This window comes from Glycine max, chromosome 4, assembly GCF_000004515.6.
Source record: "Glycine max cultivar Williams 82 chromosome 4, Glycine_max_v4.0, whole genome shotgun sequence".
Classification (NCBI taxonomy): domain Eukaryota; kingdom Viridiplantae; phylum Streptophyta; class Magnoliopsida; order Fabales; family Fabaceae; genus Glycine; species Glycine max.
In genome coordinates this window covers 42,233,351-42,245,109 of record NC_016091.4, presented here as the reverse complement: position 1 = coordinate 42,245,109, position 11,759 = coordinate 42,233,351, and positions in this window count along the sequence as shown.

Here is an 11,759-nt window from a genome sequence, read left to right as displayed (position 1 = left end):
GCCATGCGTAGTGATTGCTTAGTGCAATTCTCCATTCTCAACCTTTTTCGGAGCCCCACGAATTGCATTTTCGTTCATGTGTCCTCCACCTTCGAGTTTGGAGCTATGCGTAGTGATTGCTTAGTGCAATTCTCCGTTCTCAACCTTTTTTGGAGCCTCGTGAATTTCGTTTTCGTTCATGTGTCCTCCACCTTCGAGTTTGGAGCTATGCGTAGTGATTGCTTAGTGCAATTCTCCATTCTCAACCTTTTTCGGAGCCCCATGAATTGCATTTTCATTCATGTGTCCTCCACCTTCGAGTTTGGAGCTATGCGTAGTGATTGCTTAGTGCAATTCTCCATTCTCAACCTTTTTCGGAGCCCCGTGAGTTGCGTTTTGGTTCATGTGTCCTCCACCTTCGAGTTTGGAGCTATGCGTATTGATTGCTTAGTGCAATTCTCCATTCTCAACCTTTTTCGGAGCCCCATGAATTGTGTTTTCGTTCATGTGTCCTCCACCTTCGAGTTTGGAGCTATGCGTAGTGATTGCTTAGTGCAATTCTCCATTCTCAACCTTTTTTGGAGCCACGTGAATTGCGTTTTTGTTCATGTGTCCTCGACCTTCGAGTTTGGAGCTATGCGTAGTGATTTCTTAGTGCAATTCTCCATTCTCAACCTTTTTCGGAGCCCCGTGAATTGCGTTTTCGTTCATGTGTCCTCCACCTTCGAGTTTGGAGTTATGCGTAGTGATTGCTTAGTGCAATTCTCCATTCTCAACCTTTTTCGGAGCCCCATGAATTGCGTTTTCGCTCATGTGTCCTCCACCTTCGAGTTTGGAGCTATGCGTAGTGATTGCTTAGTGCAATTCTCCATTCTCAACCTTTTTCGGAGCCCCATGAATTGCATTTTCGTTCATGTGTCCTCCACCTTCTAGTTTGGAGCTATGCGTAGTGATTGCTTAGTGCAATTCTCCATTCTCAATCTTTTTCGGAGCCCCATGAATTGCGTTTTTGTTCATGCGTCCTCCACCCAAGAGTTTGGAGCTATGCTTCATGATTGACTAGTGAGGACCCTCTAGTGCAATCCTCCATTGTCGAGAGTTTTTCATCGTCAAGGGCGGATCCTCTTGACTGGGAAATGTGATCTTTGTTATGTTCCCGATTGTTTCCTTTCATAAATGTGTATATGTATAGTTTGTTGTTCTTGTTGTTGTTTGTATTTTGTTTTGTGTTGTGCAGAAAAGAAGAAGGAGTAGAGACGAGAGTCGTCATCACGGAAAGGGCAGGATGGACGAAATCAGTGTCTTATCTTTGCTTTCCTCTTATCTCCGATAAAAGGTAAGTAAAGAGGGGCAACTGTCATACCCTAATTTCGTCCGGGGATTATTACTTGATGACATGCAACCTTTGGTTAGCCGCTTTGAGATACTTGGCGTCCTTTGTTGCACAATAAATGAAGTCCCGAGACGATTCAGAAATCAAAAGGAAGCAGGCTAGCGCAATCCGTGAAATTTCGTGATGTGGCGGAAATTGAAAAGAGGTGCTTTTGAGTAATCCTTGAGTTTCCGCAACTCCTTCAAAAGCTAAAAAAGAGTAAATATATATTCCGTAAGGATTCGTAACCTTGCGGAAGGAAAATAAGTATCCTTACGAAATTCGTAAAGTTTCGTAACATTACGAAAAAAGAATTACAAAAAAAAATAGAAGAGGGGTGCATTTAGTAAAAAAGGGGTACAAATAGCAATCTGGCCCACTTGGGCCTTCCAGATCCTTCCTCCAGAAGGTTGTTGCTTCTGGAGGAAGCAACCTTGCTCGCCTGGGCGAGCTGGGTGGCAAGCTCCTCCCCTATTTTGCTATAAATAGGAGGAGAAGTGAAGAAGAAAAGGGTTCAGCCTTCTTGGCATTTCGTATTCTCTTAAATTTGCTGAGGAAAATTGTTTTCGTGAAGAAAATCCAAGCCGAGGCGCTTTCGTAACGTTTCCGTAACGTTTCCGTGAGAAATTACTCGAAGATTCTCGATCGTTCTTCAACATTCATCGTTCGTTCTTCGTTTTCTTCAGTCTTCAACGGGTAAGTACCTCAAACCGAGCTTTTCAATTCATTCTATGTACCCGTGGTGGTCCACATTTTGTTTCATGTATTTTTATTCTCGTTTTCATTCGCTTTTTATACCCCCTTTTGACGTGCTTAAGTCATTTATTTAAGTCATTTTTTGCCTAATCTAAAAATAAAATAAATTTCCACCGATCGTTTGAATTGTATCATCCGTTAATTTCGGTTAAAATGAATTCCGACCGTTCGGTTGTGCCGTAACCACGTTGGAAATAAAAAAAAGAGGTAAAATAATAATATAATAATCAAAAATACCTTTTAGTAAAATAAAGCGAAAAATCAATCGGACGTTTTCTCTTTGGGATTTCTCATTCTTAATTGAATTGACTAATAACTAAAGCGAAACTAAGGCTAAAATCAACTCGCCTAGTCAAGCTCGTCCACAAAAATAGGGTTTTGAAAATTTATCATTTCAGTTTCTTACCAAGTAAAATGGATCATTTTTTAAGGTCCAACGCCTTAAAATGATCACCTTTCAAGTAAAAAGAATCACTTGATTCACGTATAAAAAAGAACTACGTAGGTCTGATTTCCTCTTCGATGGAGGGTACCTAGGAGCAAGAGCCCCACTTTTGTCGACCTCAAAAAATAAAAAGAACTAAAAGTTAAGATAACACAATTTCCACAATTCTGAAAAATAGGCTGTTGTCCTTTGAGACAAACGTGAGAGGTGCTAATACCTTCCTCAAACGTAAATACAACTCCCGAACTTAGAATTTTCATTTTGACCGGTTTCCTTCGATTTTCCCGACGTTTTTCACAAATAAACGTTGGTGGCGACTCCGCGCATCTTTCCTCCTTTGGAAAGCGCACCCGTGAGCCTCGCCTTCGCTCGCCCGCAAAAGGGCACGTTGCGACAACATATTACATCAAAAATCATGCATAATTATTTTAAAAATATATATTATCAAAATAATCAACATAATTTTTTTTAAAAAAAAATCATAATAACTCTCAAACACAATCAATCATCAAACATTTCAAATTAATTAAATTTAATTAATAATCAACTAACTGTGCACAATACTTTTTTTAAAAAAATTCAAATATAAAAAAAATTAAATTTAAATTTCAAATTTCAAATTTTAAATTTTAAATTTTAAATTTTAAATTTTAAATTTTAAATTTCAAATTTCAACTTCCAGTAACTTCCTTTTTTAACTTTCAACTTCCAATAACTTCCACTTTCATTTTCAACTTTCAACTTCTAATAACTTCCAAATTTTAAATTTAAAACTTCCAATAACTTCCAAATTTTTAATTTTCAAACTTCCAACTACTTGGACACAATTACCAAAGACAAAAAATCAATCATGTATATTGAAATTATTTAAACTAAATATAGTTAATTAATCATAATAAATTTTAACATAATCAAATAATTTTGAACTTATTTTCAATTTATAGAACTAAGTCTATTCTATTGTAATCGATTACACATAGTGGTAATCGATTACCAGAGAATTAAACACTGAAATTTAAGTATCAAATAACAATTATCAACACATATTATGACAATTATTTACTTAATTCAATTATCCTATCATGTCAAAACAAACAAAACATAAGCAATTCAAGCATTAAACAAAATTCAATTATTCATATATATTCAAAATTAAAACTAAATATAGTTAATTAAACATTGTAAACACAATCAAGCAATTTCAACAATTATTTTCTATTAGCCATAAAAATAAATTAACTGAAAATACTACTCATACCTTAATTTATAGAGATGGCTTAGATGTTACCTCTTTTGAGATTTTACTAATATTGTTGTCGCCGTATGTAACATGTCCACTTTTCTTGGGAGAAATAGTTGTGAATTTGGATACATCACCCGTCATGTGCTTGGAACATCCACTGTCTATGTAACATTTCTTCCTTACAGAATCTTCTTTGTTATTCTCATCAGATTTTGTCATGAGACACAAATTGACTTGGTCTTCATCATGATCTTGGAATAACCTGTTCCTGAAAATACTTTTGAAATACAAAGAATCTAAAGAGGCCATTAATCTTGAAGTTGTTAGACTTTCTACAAGAAACCTGCTCTGATACCACTTGTTGGATCGAGTGGCCTCAGAATAATTAAGAAGGGGGGTTGAATTAATTATTCCTAAAACTTTACCAATTAAAAAATTACTCTTTTAAGGCTTTTACTTATGTTGTTAAGAGAATATGGAGTAGAAGAGAAACTTAACAGAAAGTAAAAGTGGAAATTAAATGCACAGCGGAAAGTAAAAGAGTAGGGAAGAAGGAAACAAACACACAAGGATTTTTATACTGGTTCAGCACAAACCCGTGCCTACCTCCAGTCCCCAAGCAACCTGCGGTCCTTGGGATTTCTTTCAACCTTGTAAAAAAACCTTTTACAAGCAAAGATCCACAAGGGATGTACCCTCCCTTATTCTCTTTGAACCTAATGGATGTACCCTCCACTAGAACTGATCCACAAGAAATGTACCCTCTCTTGTTCTCAGTCAAACCCAAGTAGATGTACCCTCTACTTGTGCCACAAAGGATGTACCCTCCAATGTGTTAAGACAAAGATCTCAGGCTGTTACACCTTTGATACTTTGTGAATGGGGATACAAAAGAATTCTCAGGCGGTTAGACCTTTGAACGCTTTTGTATTAGGGAATGGGAAGAATCAAAAGAATTCTCAGACTGTGTCGTTTTGAATTCTTTGACAAGGGAGAAGGGAGACACAAAAGAATTCAGGCGGTTAGTCCTTCCTTCTTTTGGAAAAGAGAGAAGAGAGACACAAAAAGAATTCAGGCGATTAGTCCTTGGTGAATTCTTTTTGGCAAAGGAAGAAGAGAATGAAAAGGATGAATAGCACAAGTTTTCAAGGTTTAGAAAACCAGAAAACTTCAGAAAACTTTTGATACAAAGAAGAAGTTCAAAGAGACTCAAGGCTTGTAAAGGATTGTAAGAGATTGTTAGAAAGACTTGGAATAATTGATTTAAAATGCAAAACAAAGCCTTGCTTTTATAGACTCTTCATGTCTGGTCAAGAAAGCCATTCAGAAGAGTTATATCTTTTAGAAAAGCTTAAAACCCATTTAATAGAGTCAAAACCTTTTTGAAGAGTTACATCTTTAGATTTTTTCAGAAACAAACACTGGTAATCGATTACCAAATATGTGTAATCGATTACACAAAGCTTTTGAATGAAACAATGTGACTCTTCACATTTAAATTTGAATTTCAACGCTCAAGGACACTGGTAATCAATTACCAAAACATTGTAATCGATTACAACCTTTTGAAAATATTTGGAACGTTGTAAATTCAGTTGGAAAACATTTTCAAACTCATTTTACTACTGGTAATCGATTACAACAATATGGTAATCGATTACTAGAGAGTAAAAACTCTTTGGTAAAGGTTTTGTCAAAAACTAATGTGCTATTCAAAGTTTTGAAAAACTTTTTAATACTTATCTTGATTGAGTTTTTTCTTCATTCTTGAATCTTGAGTCTTGAATCTTGATCTTGAGATCTTGAATCTCTTAAGTCTTGAATCTTGATCTTGATTCTTGAGATCTTGAATCTTGATTCTTGTTTGTAGGCTTTCTTCATGAGTCTTGAATCTTGATCTTGAGATGGATGTTCTTTGATTCACTTGAGCTTTTTGTTCATCATCTTTTGTTGTCATCATTGTTATCATCAAAACACCTTTGAATCATTGTTGATTCATCATGAAGCTTTGCTTCCACACTACCATATATAAAAAATTATATTAAATATAATTTAAAGAGATAAATTTATTATTTGATAAAAAAAATCAAAGAATGCAATTCATTTCAAAACCTGTTTAAGCTTGTTTGTATATCATGCATGTTTGAGGATGAGATTAGAATTTTTTGGTCATATCACTGAAAATTGTAGATTGGAGAAAATTCTAATCTCATCGTCAAGCTTAAACATGTGGTTGGCAGAAATAACTAGTTGTATGACTGTTGCCTCACATTACTTCATTTGTATAGGCACAATAAGATGCATATGAAAACGAATAAAGTAAGTATGGATCTTCAAGGATCAACTCAAACCAAGAACATATTTTTTTTATTTAGCAAATTGTTAGAACCAACTTGAATCGGTGGTTATTAATAATCTTATTCACTTTTACAGAGGACAACAGGTAATGGGTATTTAGTTGGGCCCTACCATCTTTTCTGCTTTAGTTGGCCCTACAACAAAGCTTACCAAAAAAACTTATTCATTGACTATGTAGCTTACCAAAAAAACTTATTCATTGACTATGTTATTATTTGGTTGGGATTTACCAATTGTATATTAAGATATAAGGTAAATAGTCATTTTTGTCCCTTAATGTGTAATTCGCTGACAAATACGTCCCTGAAAGATGAAAATACAAAATTTAGTCATCGAAAGTATAAAAAGTGCAACAAATATATCCAGACATTAATAATGAATTGTATAGGAGAGAGAAGCTAGGGAAATATGGATTAAAAATACAGTAAAATACAACTTAAGATTTGAACTCTTATACTTTAATTATCTATCTATTTATCCATCTATCAAATTGTTAATTAATTTTTTAATTAATCAATATAACTACTTATTTTCCAAAATATAATAAATTTCTTTAGTTTTATGATATAAAAAAATTGAGTTACCATTTAAAAAAATGAAAGTCTTTTATTTCTTAATTTTTTTTTTGTTTCTTCAATTAATTAATAATTTTTATCACATACTCTGCCACATCATGCCAAATGGAATGCAAGGTTGTTTCAGTCCCTAAATTAGCGACAGACACAACTCTACGTACCAAAGGCAAAGAATAAACCTTTGTATTAGTTTTTTTTTTGTTTTTTCTTAAGTTAACCTCTTTATTAATTTGAGCATTATTTTATTTTTTATTTAAATTTATTTGGGTTTTTTATTTGTTAGTAACTGTTTTAACTTCATTCATATTATGTATAATAAGTGTTGTCTCGAGTGAAAGCACATAAGGTTTATCCAATGGATTCTTTCATATTTGAGGTATATATATACATTTTATTGATTAAGAAAAAAGACTTATAATTCCACTTTAGTTTTATCTAGTTTAAATTTTGTGAGACATTTTTTTTAAGAAAAATAGTTGATTAAATTCTTTTTTTAAAATAAATAAATTTGATCCCTTAGCCGGTTGTGTTTTTTCTACTCAAAACTCTCGACATATTATTTTCAATCTAAGTATAAGGATACTTAAGTTAGAATTAGGAAATGGAATAATTTTAAAGATTAAATGTGAGGAAATTAGTAGAAATTTGATAAAATTATAAGATATAAGATAAAGTTTTTTTAAACAGCAAAGATTAAGATTTTACAAGAAAATCAAAATAATAAAAATATATATATTAAAAGGAAATTTAAAAAATATATTGCATAAGTACTAAATGAATAGGAGTAATAAATTATAAACACATAATAATAATAATAATAATAATAATAATAATAATAATAATAATAATAATAATAATAATAATAATAATAATAATAATAATAATAATTAATCACAATCTATTATTAAAGTCCGGATATATTTCTTGCACTTTTTATACTTTCGGGGACTAAATTTTACATTTTTATCTGTCAGGGACGCATTTGTCAGACGAGTGGAAAGACAAAAAGTCAAAAAAATATTATGACAAATAAAATATTAAAAAGTAAATTTGTACTATTTATTTTAATCTTGTAATAAGTATCCTTAATGCATTTATTGTAAAAAGTGCGACAAATATATCCGGCCGTTAACTTTCGTTCATTATCGTTAATAAAATAGTCTATGTGACACAGAAAGACAAATTTATCACTGAAATGATTATTAACATGGATTGCCAGCATAAGGACATAATATTAATATTATTATTTATTTGAAACTTTTAGTGTCAAAGCTACACTAAATTTTAACTAGTCTAGTTGAGACAAATATATCAATTTATTGAAAATAAGAGAGAACACTTTTTCGGTGTTTATAGAATATAAGTTTAGTAGGAAGTACATAAATAATTTTTTAGATGTGAACAAGAAATTTTGAAGGCATAAATGGAAAAGGCATCAAATGATGGAAGGAAAGAGAGAGGAATTTTTTTTTATTTCCAATAAATATTTTCTAATTAAATAATTTTTTAAAATAAAAAAAATGGTAGATTAGCATATATTTAATGCACTAATATTTTATTTTTATAAATGTTATTGAACTCTCTTTAGTTAAAATTGTCCTCCCTTTTAAAACACACTCTCCAACATATCATCATTTTGAGAAATTACACTCTCATCACTTGAGTAATTAATATGTGCTACACTTGGTCAATTTTTATGTGAACCTTAAGAGCAGTTTTTCTCTCTTGTTGATTCTTAGCATCAACAACAGCTAGTTTCAAGCTTCACTGTTGACTTTGAAATTTTAGAAGATGAAATGAAGATCAAAGATGAAGCACCAAAATTGATAATAACTTAGTAAGAGTGTTCAAATTTTTATTTCATCTTTTTATAGTTCCAAAACTATTCAAAGTTACTTTAGAACTTACAGGCAAAGCATATACAATTTTCACTTGAGAGGATGTTTAAGACTAAAGGGGACACAAGTAACACACCTGGAACTAAAGGGGCACCTACTCGTAAAGGTATCTCACTCTTGACAAGTGAATAATTATATTCTAATTTATTATTATTTCTATAACTGTAAATTTTCAAGATATAATTGCCTAAGTTGGATCATATACAAGGTGTACGTGAACTAAACTAAAATGTTGAATATTTATGATTCAAAGGAGTGAAAAATGAAAAACAAGCTATAAAATAAAATCCAGTCTCCGATAAATTAATCAAGAAAAATAAGAAAGTAACAAACTTATAGTTGCATCCAACATTTGCTCCTTCTCAGGTGACATAGATATATAATGAAGGAAATCAATTCTTAAAAGAAATAAAATTCTATCCTCCGTGTGTACCTGTTGATGCTGCAGTTTTATCAGTCGTGTTCTTAGGCTTGGAAGCTTTCTCATCAACTTTTTTCACAGCAGATTTATCAGCCCTCGGGATACGTCCTTAGGCTGTGAAGCTTTAGTGGCAGGGACCTGTGAGCTTATGTTTTTCAGAAAGTTAAAAGTAAGGAAACAAAAACTAGAATAACATGATGATGAAGGAACTCAAGGGATCTAGAAAAACTACTAATTCTCAGAAGGACCTACATGTTGTGAGATCTCCACATAACGTATAAACTAAGCTAATGAATATCTAAAAGTATCATGTTAAAGAATTAATGAATAAAAAAATTAATTAAAAATCACGCTGGAAATGCATTGAAAATCATAAGTAATATGTATTAATAATACTTTTAAAATAAAAACATTTCATTTTTAATTCCTTAACATGGCCCTAACATTTGCCATAAGTTTATGGCCGTATGAAACTACCAAAAGATACTACACAATATCTGCATAATGGTGAAGAATGGATATTTAACATACCTCTACAATAATTGGACAAAGCTGGGGTGTGATTTGCCTCCAATTTGGAAGTCTTGTGTTCCTAGACATGTATGCTCATATATTAGTCCAAAATTTCATAAATGACAGAAAGCGCTGATAGTCTCTAGAATATCAAAATGATATGCTAAAAGCTATAGCATTTGAAGAGGCACAGCTAAATGAAAATGAAATGTATCATCAAAGAGCTTAGAATGAGTTATCTCACCTCAGAATTTTCTTTCTCTTCCTCACCTTGTGACACTTTTTTTTTTTTTAACATTTGTGATCACCATTCTAAACCATCTACATTTGCATAACAGTAAGTTTAGGAATCCGGATCCATACATGGTACATGAATTATCAACTAAAGTTCTAAGTTGAGAAACAAGAGAGAAAACGCAAAATAAAATGGATTGCAGGCCTATCTTCATAATTTCTGCATCCTTCCAAGGGCTCTTATCAAAGCGCATATGACCTCCTTGATTGGCACATTTACAAGTACCTCCTAAAAATTCAGGCAACTCACTGGCAAAGTAAAACCAAGAACCTTCTCAATAACCTTTTGTCAGTTTTATATGAAGACTTTAACATGGAGAATGAAATCAGAGGAAATGAGGGCTAAAAAAGGGATAAAAAATTGCTTGAAAGCTCTAGTTAAATTGGTCAGTTCTAAGATAGCTACAACTAAAAGAAAAAACAAATCTCCTCCAGCAAGTCATGAATTCACTATATAGTATACTGATTAGTGTCTCACTGTCATGTACTCACATTACCAGGTAAAAGCCAATATATTGTTAAATCATTTAAAGAGAGAGATAAGAGAGAAAATTAGAAAAAGAAACAACTATCTCAATTCTCAAAGTCACAAAAATTGGAGAATATACCAGTAGTACTGCCAAGAGTATGATATCCCGGTCCTCTGTCTCCTCCATTGTTGCGAGAGAATATTTGCATATTTCACCGGTGGCTACATGCATCATATATGTTCATAAGCCATTTGTTTTAGAAACACTTAAACTTTAGAATTAGGAAATGTAAGAAACAAGAAAATTGATATAACTCCTTACCCACATGTTTCATGGCATTATTTTCTTCAGTTATGACAGCTGGAGCACCAAAACAGGTAAAGCACAAAACCAAAAATATTGAAACAAATTAGAACACACTTAATAGAACTTGAACTAACAAAACAAAACACAGAATAGTAATTTAGATCACACAAGTTCATAAAAAATAACTTTTATAGCAAATCACCATAACCATAAAATTCAAAATCAAAATGTTTTGAAAGACATATAATCGCAAAACCATAAGTTAACAAAATCAAATTAATGCCAAAAACTTAAAATCACAACCATAGTTCTCTTACTAAATTTAGAAATTACTTCATGCTCATGCTATTTTATCAGTGTATAATCAAACAAGAAATTGTTTCCCTTGTATTTTGTATTATAGTTCCCTCCTCCAATGAGATAAAAATGTTCTATAGTTAGTTTATTTTAAAGTAAATAAATCTATAAGAGGTGATGAGCATCTATAAGCGACCCTCCTAGGAATATTTTTCCTCTCTCTACGCCTCTAAGTATCACTTTCCGTACAAAATTATTCAAAGGGTAAACTATCAAATACAATATTATCATTAATCCTTCTACCACAAAATACTCATTTGTTACTTACAAATTCATAGAATTTATTATGGCATGGTTATTTCCCTGTCAAATTTATGATTTCAAATTTGAATCATATTATCATCAATTTTTTCTATAAAAAAAATATGTAAAGTAAAGTGTGAGGTTGAATATATGGAAATTCAAAACCTGGAAAAGAGAGTACAGATCAAAATTTCAACCAACAATTAAAAATGAAGCATATATTATTTTCTACCTTCTCATGCTTTGGTTGCACAGGCAAGTATAAAGTGACCATATTATCCATCTACTCACTTTTTTTCAGGCTCAACCAAGCACACTCCTACAAGAAAGATGAAAATTTACTAAATGTTGCCACTTTCCAAATTATTAGTAGTTTAGTAAGAGTTAATCACAATTTTCTTTGCATGAATGTTCTCTGTATTTGTGTATAAAGTGTTGGCTTCCCTACACCTGTCCACTTCATCCATAGCTCCTGCTGCACCTCTCGCTTCAGCCAATATGATTCTAACAATCCAGTCAATGAGATCAA